General features: G+C 39.1%; 1 long non-coding RNA gene across 1 annotated transcript in view; it reads right to left on the bottom strand.

The window, feature by feature from the left end:
* Positions 1-2,731: 2,731 nt before the first annotated feature.
* Positions 2,732-13,224, bottom strand: part of LOC118891815 — a 52,325-nt gene continuing 41,832 nt past the window's right edge. The window contains exons 3-4 of the long non-coding RNA XR_005019177.1: positions 5,587-5,709; positions 2,732-3,942 (exon numbers count right to left, since the gene is read on the bottom strand). This is a non-coding gene — a long non-coding RNA (uncharacterized LOC118891815). The remainder of the gene's footprint in view (positions 3,943-5,586; positions 5,710-13,224) is intronic.

The raw sequence follows: 13,224 nt of genomic DNA, 5'->3' as shown, positions 1-13,224 counted from the left end.
GTACATTGGGGGATTGTGTCATTACAGTTTCCTGCTTCTCTGAAGTGCCGGGGGATCCAGAATCCCTGCATGATGCTGGATGCAGCCACTCTTTTAATGGAGACTTACCACCCAGGGCCCTTCTTTTTTAGGATATCCCCCCTCCAATCTCTGTTCCCCTCTGATCTGGGGAAACCTCTTTTTCTTCTGGGGTGGTGGAGGGTGAGGAAAGAAATTATTTTCCTTTTTTGTTTATCTCAGACACTTGGATGGCCTTGGTTCTCATTTTCTTAGCTTTAAGGGCTTAGTTCTTACACTCCCCCCTGCCCCCTCCCAGAAATCACTTCCAGGAAATCTCATAGGACTTGTCTGCTTTCTGCCTCAATTTACCCCTAATGAACAAAGAGCTAACATTCTGCTTGTAAGGGGGGAATATAGTAAAAAATGAACAAAATGTAATATCTCACAACTCTTTTCCCACCTTTTAATAACTATTGATAAATTCTAAAAGTAGCTGCCTAGTTGAAAGTTCAGTAAGTAATTATAGCAATTATAAATTTTTATTTATTATGTAAGATAATGCACATATTATAAATGTCATTATCTGTGGTATAAATATACATTGTAACCACCTCCTTTTAAGCATTTTCTCTCGAACTTTCAACATTTGAATTGGATTCAGAATACAGAACAAACATCTCTTAAAAGTGTCAGACATGCTAGATTTCTTTCTCGGCTCCATGGAAAAAGTAAACACAACATAAAACACCCACTAAATTTTAGTAGTTAAGAATGTGCTTTATGTAATTTATGCTAAAAAAATTCCTGAGTTATATAAACTTGTAGATTAAAACCGAGTTATAGTCATTTGGAGATTGCAGCAGAACAATTGTCAGATTAAAGGATTTATACACAAAGGTGAAGTCTTCTTGAAACAACCAGAGTCTTCTTGCAAGTCGAACTCCCAGAGCAATTTATTTCAAAAATCTTGAAATGTCATGCAGGAAGATGTTCAGGATATGCAAAATTATTCAAACTGCTTTGATTATGTTGAATCGGAGGACAGGTCAAGAGTGCAACAAAAGCTAAAACAGGAGGAAATGAAGTGAGCTTATTGTGAACATGGCCTTTTCCTGTTTAAAAAAAGAGGATAGTTTATGTTATTTTGAGGATTGTGAAGTGGGAGAAGCAGATCAGCCTTTCATGTTTCCGAAATAGAATTTTCCTGGCCAGCCCCACATATCCCTCATTACTTGTCCCCAGTTCTTTAAAAAGAAAAGAAATACCCTTCCTGCATTTCTTCTGGAATAATTTCATAGTTGTATTTGCCAAATATTTAAACACAATTGTGATAAGCAGTGCAAATACCTTGCTCTGTGGTGGCATGAAATGATTGAGAAAATAACTGTTTTTTTTCTAATGCTTGTTTGTTCTCCATCCTTACTCTCGACCTCTACTAGTTGAGGGTAGCTGGAGGGAGGGTTCTGTGTGGACATCTGAGATCCCCTTTCTCCAGGGGAGAGGTAAGAGGCTTTTGCTGCATTGACTTGTGCTCCTGGAGCTGTTGTACTGGACAGATGCTGAGGGAGCACTGGGAAGCTGAAGGGGGGAGGTCGAACCACAGAGGATGCTGGAATGCTGAGACCCCTGGTGGTCATGAGAGACACTGGCTTTCAGAGTCAGGGCAAAGACTTCAGTGGTGGGGTGGATCCTGCGAATAACAGAGTCATCTATCATGAAATGAGCCAGCTGGGTGGGACAATATACTTCAAGATTCTGCAACCAAGATAGACAAAGGACCAGACCAGAGACTCTTCCCTAAACGGATTGCAAAAGCCCCAGTGTTCTTATGTTGGTGGGTGGGGTATATGGTGGTCTAAAAATGACTGAGATTGGATTTCCTGTCAATCCTAGTGTGAGAAGGCTCGTTCAGTTAGAATTAGATTTGGAAAAGTAAAGAAGCCTGCCATTTCATGGACCTGGGGGTTGTGGAACAAACCTATACCCATTACATTTGTTTCAAAAGCATAAGCAGTAGATCCTGCCTTCTCGCTTTATCTACTCTCCACATATAGCCAAGGTAAGACCATTTCAGGTTTCCTCTTGGGCCAGAAGATTAATTCTATAAAGAGCTGAGGAATGTCAACGATTTAAAACAAGAAACATTTACTGACTAACTATTTTGTTAGCCTGGTAGGTGCTACCTACTAGGTACCATGAATATGAGGAAAAATATGTGATATCGGCCCTTGAGGAAGCAGACTTAAACATTAAATCTATAAAGTGTTAATGACATCAATAAAAGGTCTGTATAATGGATGTGGCCAGGGCTGGGGCCAGGAGGTCCATCTCAGAAAGCAGTGCGAAATAATGAGTCTTCAGTCATGTTTCATGGAGAGGAAGGGACATATTTAGGCCCAAGGAATTGGAAGGGAATGGATAGAAATCTTATTTCTGCTCATCTGCAATGTCAGTTTCCCGATTATAAAACCTGTTCATATAAAATGCAGTTTACCACCTAGAGGGGTGGGATAGGGAGGGTGGGAGGGAGACGCAAGAGGGAAGAGATATGGGGGCATATGTATATGTATAACTGATTCACTTTGTTATAGAGCAGAAACTAACACACTATTGTAAAGCAATTATGCTCTAATAAAGATGTTAAAAAAATATATAAAATGCAGTTTAGTACACGAGGAATCAGCAAGATTGTTTATTATGAAGATCTGGAGACTTAGGTACAGATGGGGTTGATATTCTGAAGCTCACAGAATTTGCTAACATAGTACTTAGGGAAAAAATAGAAGATCATAACTTGAAGAAAAAATATAAATTATCCTAGGAAGAAAGGGAAATCAGAAATCTTGAGGGCTCCCTTGGAGAAAATCAGATCTGTAGTTCTAAGCCAGAATCAAATGATATTGGTTGAGAGTGTTAATGTGCTCTGTGCTAGAGAAGTAAGTGAATGTCAGTCTTTCCAAAGAAGATGGTAGGCAATAATCTCTAATTATCTTCAACTAGAAAAAATAAATTCAACAATCCACACTATTCAGCAACCCACACTCTTCTTCAAGCCACTATCTCAAACCTTTTTCTCCCTCCTTTAGGTTTAAATGATAAACTTCTAAAAATGGCAAAGATATTTCTCTGAAAGTTTTGTTAATGAATGGATTCCTCCTGATAGAAGTCCAGGCGGGAACACAGATAATGAGAGAAACTTAATGGACCAGATGTAAAACAGAGACTACAGTGTTTAAGAATTATGTAGAAATAGTGTCTTGGCGTCATTCTAACACCAAGAGACCAAGAGCAGTACAACAGGGGGCTCCGTGCAATGCATTCCTCAGCAGAACATAGAACCCTGTAAAGCCTAGGGATGAATGCAGAGAAGAACCCTGCCCACTGTTGGGAGAGCCTGGTCTGGTCCTTGGGCTGCACTCACCACTGTGAGTCCTTGGGCAAATCATTTACCTTTCTGGGCCTTCACTCCCTCATCTAGAACTGAGGATAGTGGATTAGGCCCTTCTTCAGGTCCTAAGATTTTTAAGGCTCAAGAGCAGTCATATATTAATATGGTACCATGTAGCCTTTGTCCTACATGGAGTTGCAGGTATGATTTATGCATATTTGTCTCCAGTCCAGAGGTTTGCGTATTCACTAAGGAAGAATCAGTTAAGGGCCAAACAGGGGAATTGGAAGGATTCAGAGCTATAGGATCTATTCTTCGTTACAAGGCAACTCTTCACCAGAAGATAGAGAAGCTTATCTAAAAACTGCCATCTGGTGTTTGCGTGGGTGTAGGGTGCTGGAGAGAGGGGGATGGCCCAGGAGATCAGGTGAGGGGGTTGCTATGATATCTGAACCAATCAAAGAGCCTAGAGGCATGAGTGATGACTCCTTCTTTCATGTGGCCATGATTTTCTCTAGTTCTTCAAAAGCCATGAGTTGGATCATTGTTTTTTCCTGTGAAAAAAAGAAAATTAAGTGAAAATGCTTCACAGAATATAACGGCAACACACATCTCAGGATTAATTACTATTTTTAGAAAACAGATGGAAAGAGACCTTGCCCGTATAAAGGACTGAAGATCCACATATTCTGGGAGAAAAGAGGCTGTTATTCTGTCATAGCTGCATACACAGTTTTGCTATAAAGTTAACAGAAAATTCAAGCCTTTCAAAAATAGAATGCATGGGCATGGCTGTGAGGTCATGCATGAGCAAAATCTGAGTTTCTGTTCCAGCTAAGTTGCCCCTACTGAGGTCAGAGGAGAACCAAGAGGGAATGGTAGCCTGAAAGCCAAGTGATTGAAAGGTGAAGATTTTCAAGAAGGGAGTGATCAGCCGTGTCACATGCTGCTGACACGACTGGGGAGTGACCACTGGATTGAGCAACATGGGGGACATTGTGACCTTGATGCAAACTTTTTCTCTGGTTACAGTGGATTCTAAAGAGAACAGGATGAGGAGTAGAAACACCGAGTGAAGACAACTCTTTGAAGATTTGTTGACCATTTGTTATTGTACCAAGTGAGTTGTGAAGGAGAGTTTTATAACCAGAGAAAAGCCTCCTTTGAGCTCAGGGTGTAATTGCTTTTGAAGCCATGGAGAGTCAAGGTCACTTGTGATATAATCATTCAGGAAAGTGGTTTCTTAGAAAATTTATACTTTCTTCAAAGGCAGTCAGTTTCTCTCATTTGAGTGTCTCTCCTTTTTAATAGAATGCATTCTGTACTACAAAGCAAAGCAACCTAGTGAAAATTCCTTCCCCTATGAACTTGAGCTTTGCACATATTGAGTATACTTACAAGTGCTGGTTGGTTTGATTTGGTGCTGAGCAGGATCCCACAAAGAGAACAATTCAGATTTATAACCTCTCCTCCCTTGACTTTCTACCGTTAATTTTTTGAGAGTTTCATGGAGTGTCTGGTAACAGCTATGCCCCCCCCCTTGCCATGTGGTGACCCTCGTCTTGGAACAAATTGGCTCACCCGGTAGGGGTGGTGGGCAGGAGGGATGAAATCATTGTTTTGCTTCGGTGTCCGTTTTTCTCAAGAGAACTTTCACCGCCAGGGAGTCTATATTTTTAGAATTAGCGTGTTCTGTTTCAGTGTTGTGAACACTTATTTTAAACCTACTATATTTAGTGAAGATTTAATTATCCAAGTATGGAAACTAGTTGCAAGCTGTCACCTTTCATTCCTTGCTCATCAAAACAGCCCCCTGCAGCTGAGAATGGCAATTTCAGCTACGCCTGCTGAGGGCAGCAGACAAGAAAAATTCCATTGCTGGAGTTCAGTGTGAGCAGCAGGGAAAGCCACTCTGGTTCCTCCCACTCCTGTTGTAGCCCCTCCACTCTCACTGGGACCCACTTTCTGCAACACCCCCTCTGTGGGCAGGGGCTGGTGGTACTGAGTGTCAGCTCCAGTGCGTGGGAACTATATTCCCTTCCTACACAGAGACAGTGATTGGACTTTCCAAAGTAACACTCAGGTAACAGGATCTGTTTGTGCCATTTACAAGTACGTGAGATGTTATGGAACTGTGCTCTGAATGATGAGATTCTTGGATTTTTCAGGGATACCATTTATTCCTTGGTTTTACTCACTCGCTTCTTCTGGCAGGGTCTGCTCCAAAGCCATGCTTGGGATTGAAGTTGGGCCAGTCAGAGGGCTGGATTGAGGAGTTCCAGGCTGAGGCAGGCATGGGTGAGTTAGATTCAGGGAGGATGCTGGTGGGAGAAAGGGAAGGTACCAACTGGCACAAAAAATGCTCTGAGACACAAATATAATATTTTGCACACATTTATTTACTCATTCAGCAAATATTTGTTGACTGATTGGTGGAGAGCCATGGAGCCTGGCACTACTGGGGAAGGGTAGAGATGAATAGAAAAAATTATGCGAACAAATGTATAATTACAGTGTGAGAGCTCAGAAGAAAAGGAACATTTTATGAGTGTGTAACAAAGGAGACTGTGGTGACTGGGTCAGCGGAGGGAAGTGATGCTTGAGCTGAGAGCTACAATGGTGCTTCCCAAGTTTCTGTGCATATGAATCTCCTGGGGATCTTTTTAAAGTGCAGAATCCTGTTTTAGGTGTGGGGTCTGAGGTAGGGCCTGAGATGCTGCATCTCTAACGAGCTCCCACGTGATGCTGGTGCTGCTGGCCCATGGACCACATTTTGCGTAACAAGGAGTCTAAAGGGTGAGGATAAGGCAAAGCAGTGGGGTCTGGGGAGAAATACGTTTTGCAGGGAGGGCCCAGCATATACATAGTCTGCACATTGGTCTTCTAATCCCCTTTGGAGGCACTGAGGCAACGGTAAAGAAGCTGTTCCACTCTCTTCCATGACCAGTTCTCAGGATGTGTGTTCACCTGCCAGGACATTTTTCCCCTTAAAGGCTGCTCTTTATGTTTACTTTAAACTTCATTTTATCTTTTGTAAATAGTGGGGCTTCTATTTAAAAGAGCAGGCTGTCTTCAATAAGTGGTGCTGGGAAACCTGGACAGCTACATGTAAAAGAATGAAATTAGAACACTCCCTAACACCATACACAAAAATAAACTCAAAATGGATTAAAGACCTAAATTAAGACCAGACACTATAAAACTATTAGAGGAAAACATAGGCAGAACACTCTATGACATAAATCACAGCAAGATCCTTTTTGACCCACCTCCTAGAGAAATGGAAATAAAAACAAAAATAAGCAAATGGGACCTAATGAAACTTAAAAGCTTTTGCACAGCAAAGGAAACCATAAACAAGACAAAAAGATAATCCTCAGAATGGGAGAAAATATTTGCAAATGAAGCAACTGACAAAGGATTAATCTCCAAAATTTACAAGCAGCTCATGCAGCTCAATATCAAAAAAACAAACAACCCAATCCAAAAATGGGCAGAAGACCTAAATAGACATTTCTCCAAAGAAGATATACAGATTGCCAGCAAAGACATGGAAGGATGCTCAACATCATTAATCATTAGAGAAATGCAAATCAAAACTACAATGAAGTATCACCTTGCACCAGTCAGAATGGCCATCATCAAAGTATCTACTAACAATAAATGCTGGAGAGGGTGTGGAGAAAAGGAAACCCTCTTGCACTGTTGGTGGGAAGGTAAATTGATACAGCCACTACGGAGAACAGTATGGAAGTTCCTTAAAGAACTAAAAATAGAACTGCCATATGACCCAGCAATCCCACTACTGGGCATATATCCTGAGAAAACCATAATTCCAAAAGAATCATGAACCACAATGTTCATTACAGCTGTATTTACAATAGCCATGACATGGAAGCAACCTAAGTGTCCATCAACAGATGAATGTATAAAGATGTGGCACATATATACAATGGAATATTACTCAGCCATAAAAAGAAACGAAATTGAGTTATTTGTAGTGAGGTAGATGGACCTAGAGTCTGTCATACAGAGTGAAGTAAGTCAGAAAGAGAAAAACAAGTACCATATACTGACATATATATGGAATCTTAAAAAAAAAAAAGGTTCTGAAGAACCTAGGGGCAGGACAGGAATAAAGATGCAAACGTAGAGAATGGACTTGAGTACACGGGGAGGGGGAAGGGTAAGCTGGGACAAAGTGAGAGAGTGGCATGGACTTATATATACTACCAAATGTAAAATGGATAGCTAGTGGGAAGCAGCCGCATAGCACAGGGAGATCAGTTTGGTGCTTTGTGACCACCTAGAGGGGTGGGATAGGGAGGGTGGAAGGGAGATGCAAGAGGGAGGAGATATGGGGATATATGTATATGTATAGCTGATTCACTTTGTCATAAAGCAGAAACTAACACACCATTGTAAAGCAATTATACTCCAATAAAGATGTTAAAAAAAAGAGGCATTTTCCAAGTGAGTTGAAAATCATACTGTTATTCAAATATTCAATAAATATGTATTGAGTTCATACCAAAAAAAATAAAATAAAAAATAAAAGTGCAGGCTAAAGATATTTCTTCCACCCTTCTCCTCAGAATTTTCCAGAAAAAATAAAGGAGGATAGAAATATGAATTTACCTTTGATAAAACTTGAAGACTAACCCCCAAAAATAATATATGGGGAGTGCTGCCAATGCAGTAAAGGTCAAACGTGGACACAGAAAGACTCCCAGGGCAGGTGTTTGAGGATATAGATCTCAGACAAAGCAGGCAGGAAATTATTTTCTTAAGTAGATGGCACTCTGAGGGGCAAAACCAATTATCCCTTCTTTGAAACCACAGGAATAGCTTCTACATATGAGGTGGGTGGGTGGCTGGATCCCTAGACCCTATTTCATCCCATAGAGAAATGAAGAAAGCAGAGCTAAATTAAAAATAAAAAACATGTAGAAATGCCACCTTTGGTCTGTCTCCTGATGAGGCAGGGTAGAGGAGAGGTTGAATTGTGTTCTTCTCTGAAGCTGCCAATATCTGTTGGCTGGAGAGAGGTAAAAGCTAAAAGAAGTCACATATACAGCTTTGTCATAATGAGTTTCTTCCCGAACCATTGAGAATTCCTGCTAGCCTGGAGCTGCTTACCCATTCCCCAAAAGGTACCACCTTTAAAGTCCGGGAAGGATGCACTTAATACAAAGATGAGCAATAAAGAGGCAACCAGCACAGTCTCCATACAAGATAGTATAAGACAAAAGGAGGGAGGGGACAGGGGATCTATATGGCAGAAAAAAAAAATCCTCACAATAACAAGTGACCACCAAGACGTTGGAAATTATGACTAAATAAATGGCTAATAGAACCTAATGAAACAATGAACAGACTCAAAGCAGAGCAACTGAGAGCTCAGGGAAAATCATAGGGGCACCACAGAAGGAGATAAAACAAGAACTTCTAGAGCTCAGGAGGGAAGCAGAAGAGAAAAATAAAGCCATCATGGAAATTAAGGCATATTGGAATAAACACAAAGGAGAATAAACACTGCTGACACCAGTGAAGATGAGGTGGACAGGATTAAGAAAAGCAAGAAAAATAAATAAGAAACAAAGAAAGTTAGAATGGATTAGAGAGAATATGGAAGACAAAAGAATCACAGCATATGCCTTATTTGTATCCTCTAAGAATTAGCCTGGAGATATTATTCAGTACAATGCTTTGGAAAATAAAATAAGACTTAAATCTACAAATGGAAAGGGCACAGTGTGGCCCAGGAAAAACTAATACAGAATGATCAACATTGACACATATCCAGGTAAATTTATGAACCCTCAAAGACAAAGAAAAATTCTTCTACCATCCAGGCAAAAACCAAACTATTACAAGGGGGGGAAATCAAGCTGGTGTTATAGCAAAACACACTACATAGGGATATCAAAAGCAAGAGAAGGGAATCATAACCTAAAATGTGAGTAGCAAGTTTTGACCAAACATATGACCATAACCATAAATTGTCTAACTCAGCTATTAAAAGAGACTCTCAAATTGATAAAGAGTGAAGTCCAATTACGTGTAATAATAAAATAATAATGATAAGATATAATAATAAGATGTACCTAAAACAGTGAAGTCCAGAAAGGCTGAAGATAAAGAGTTGGGCAAAGACATTGCTATAGGCTGAATTGTGTGCCACCCAAATTCATATGTTGAATCCCTAACCCCCGCCATGTGATTGTATACTGGAGACCATTAGGCGGTGATTAAGATTAAATAAGGTCATAAGGGTGGGGCCCTGATCTGATAGAACTGGTGTGCTTATTTATAAGACGAGGAAGAGACACCGGAGCTTTCTCTTTGCCATATGAAGACACAGCGAGAAGGCAGCAGTGTGCAGGCCAGGAAGCGAACTCTCACCAGAACCTGACCAGGCTGGCACCTTGATCTTGGAATTTCCAGATTCCAGAACTGTAAGCCACCCAGTTATGGTATTTTGTTAGAGAAGCCCAAGCTAACAAAAAGGGAGAGGGAGAGGGAGAAGGAATAGGAGAGGGCAAAAGCAGCAATCATTGCTGTATGGCTGTATTCAAAACAGAGAGCATTGCATTAGATGAAAATGGCACTTGATGATAATAAAGGATGTAACTCATGATGTAATTTAATGTGATGAATAAACTGTCATGGAAAATATAGTGCCAAAGTTACAGGCAACAGGAATAGACAGAAATGCTTTAATAATAGGAAACTTTAATTCTTATCTCTTAACTACTGACAATAAAATAGAAAAAACAAGTAAGGATATGGACTGCCTAAATGACAATCATTATGATAGCTCTTAGATATACATCAAGCTATATACTCTGAAAATATATACTTTCAAGTATTAATTGAGCTGTCACAAAAATTAACTGTGTAATAGACCACAAAGAAAATGGCAATAAATTTTCCCAAATAGAAATAGACAATATTCTCTGATGACAAAATTGTGAAAATTGTCATCAGAAATTACTAATAAAAATAGAAAGCTTCCTTACCTCCTGGAAATTAAAGAACACAAATATTTCTTGAAACTGAAATTGCAGAATATTTAGAAAACAACAAAAAACGACATATTGGAGGCTATGAGATCTTGCTGAAGCAGTGCTTAGAGGATAATTTGTAGCATTAAATACTTATAATTAAGAATCAAATTAAGTGACTTAAGCATACAATACAGAATTTATAAAATAAAATAAGTTAAAGAAAAAAGCTATAGAGTAAAACATTAACAAAGATTAAAGCAGAAATTAATGAATTTGAAAAATTTTTTAAATGGCAAAACTAAGTCTATGAATTGTGTTTGCTATACTCATTTTATTGAAATGATCTTTTCATTGTGGTAAAGTATATATAACACAAATTTGCCATTTTAAAATGTACAGTTCAGTGGCATTAATTATATTTACCATGTTATATAATCATCATCACTATTTCAAAACTTTTTCATCACCCTAAACAAAAACTCTGTGCCCATTAGGCAATAATTCCCCATTCTCCTCTCTCTCCAGCCCCTGGTAACCTCAAATTTACTTTTTGTTTGTATCAATTTGCAGATTCTAGATATTTCATGTAAGTGGAATCATACAATATTTTTCCCTTTTTGTCTGGCTTATTTCACTGAGTGTAATGTTTTCAAATTTCAGCCATTTTGTAACACGTGTCTGAACTTCTTTCCTTTCTGTGTCTGAATAATACTCCTTGTATTGCATATATCACCTTTTGTTTATTTATTCATCTGTTGGTGGGCACTTGGATTGCTTCCACCTTCTGGCTATTGTGAAAAATGGTGCAACATTTGTTTTTGAAAGGGAGAAAGCAGAAATAGATTAAAAAAAAAAAAGAGTAGAGAAATAATCACAGATAAATTAACAGAGATTATAGGAGACTTATTTGCTTAACCATATACAAATAAATTTTAAAACCTGGATAAAATATGTAATTTCTAGAAACCTGTATAAAATATAGAAATTTCTAGAAAATGCAGTTCTAAGACTGGCCCCAGAAGAGTCTGAATATCTAAAGAGATCAATTATACTCTGAAACGCAGGAAAGTTTTCAAAAGGCTGCCCCTCTCCCCAGCTACCAGCTGTCGATGTTTTCACAGGTGAACTCTTTTTAACCTTAATCAATCACCCCATTGCTTTTTAAAACTCTTCTAGAAAAAGAAGAAAAGCCTCTGGTTTCTTTCATGAAGTAAAGATTCTGTTGGTGACAAAGTCCGCCATGGAACATCAACAATAAAACGAAAGAAAACCACAGACCAGTGCCTCTTGTGACTATCAATGCAAAAGTCTTCAATAGAATATTAGCAAACAGAATCCAGGGTGTCAGTAAAAGAAAACATGACCAAGTGAGGTTCATTTTAGGAAGGAAGGGATAGTTTAGTATTAGGAAACCCATTAACACAATTCACCATACTAATATATTAAAACATAGGTGCTCACACCCTTGGTTGCTGAAAATGTTTGTTGTAATAGTAAAACTCATGATTGATTATGGAAAAACACCTCATGAAACAGAACTAAATTCCTATTGCCTTAATATAACAGATTTATCTTACCTCAAAAGTCAGCTCATGCCTAATGGGTAAACAATAGAAGCACAATGTTCATCACATTAGTGAACATTAATCTTGAGGTACTAGCCAACTTCACTTAGATAAGAGAAAGAAAGAAATATGAGATGTATAAATGGGAAAAGAGGAGGTAAAATAATCATATTTGCAAATAATATGACTCTGTGCCGAGAAAACAAGGAAATAAACTGAAAGATATCAACAATAAGAGAATTGAGTAGTGTGGCTTGATACCAAAATCAATGGTCTTTATATATATAAACAACAACAATTGGCACCAAGATACATGGAAGAAAGGACCACATGTCCAGAGAAGCTGATTCTAAAGTTTACATGGAAGAATAAATAGCAAGGATAGCCAGGAAAAATCCTGAATCAGAAAAGTAACGAGAAGCATGAATGCCCTGATGAGCACATAATATAAAGCTAAAATGATTAAAGCACTCTGGTACTGGGTCACAGATAACCACATCCATGGAACAGAAGAGAAAGTTCATTTCTTTCTGTAGATCACAATAAAAAAAGTTTGAAAACTACTCTTCTACATATGTGATATATACATTTTCCATAAAAATGCATGTACGTCTGTACTTGTATACGCACAGAACAGCTTTGGACGTATATTTAAGAAACTGCAACAGTAGTTAAATGGCTGGGAGATAGAGTTGGGGACGATATTTCACCATTTTCTTTTATAACTTTTGAATTTTGTAACATCTACCCTATTATCTCTTCACAAAATAAGTCATCTTTTCCCCAAGTCCAACATAGGATATGGATAAGGTAAAAAAATACTATGGATGAGTATGGAATGATTTGCTCAGATCACTCCCATAAGGGCTTTTTTTTAATTATTATTTTAATTAATTTATTTATTTTTGGCTGCATTGGGTCTTCTTTGCTGCGTGCAGGCTTTCTCTAGTTGTGGCGAGAGGGGGCTACTCTTCGTTGCAGCTGCGTGGGCTTCTCATTGCAGTGGCTTTGCTTGTTGCGGAGCATGGGCTCTAGGCGTGTGGGCTTCAGTGGTTGTGACTCGTGGGCTCTAGAGTGCAGGCTCAGTAGCTGAGGCGCACGGGCTTAGTTGTTCTGTGGCATCTTCCAGGATCAGGGCTCGAACCCGTGTTCCCTACATTGGCAGGCAGATTCTTAACCACTGCCCCACCAGGGAAGGCCCCCATAAGGGCTTTGAATACGTCCTTGCCTGTGTCTGAAAGCTTCCCAGACCTAAATTCCC

The sequence above is a fragment of the Balaenoptera musculus genome, chromosome 3, assembly GCF_009873245.2.
Source record: "Balaenoptera musculus isolate JJ_BM4_2016_0621 chromosome 3, mBalMus1.pri.v3, whole genome shotgun sequence".
Classification (NCBI taxonomy): domain Eukaryota; kingdom Metazoa; phylum Chordata; class Mammalia; order Artiodactyla; family Balaenopteridae; genus Balaenoptera; species Balaenoptera musculus.
This window is presented reverse-complemented; position numbering and strand designations above follow the sequence as displayed.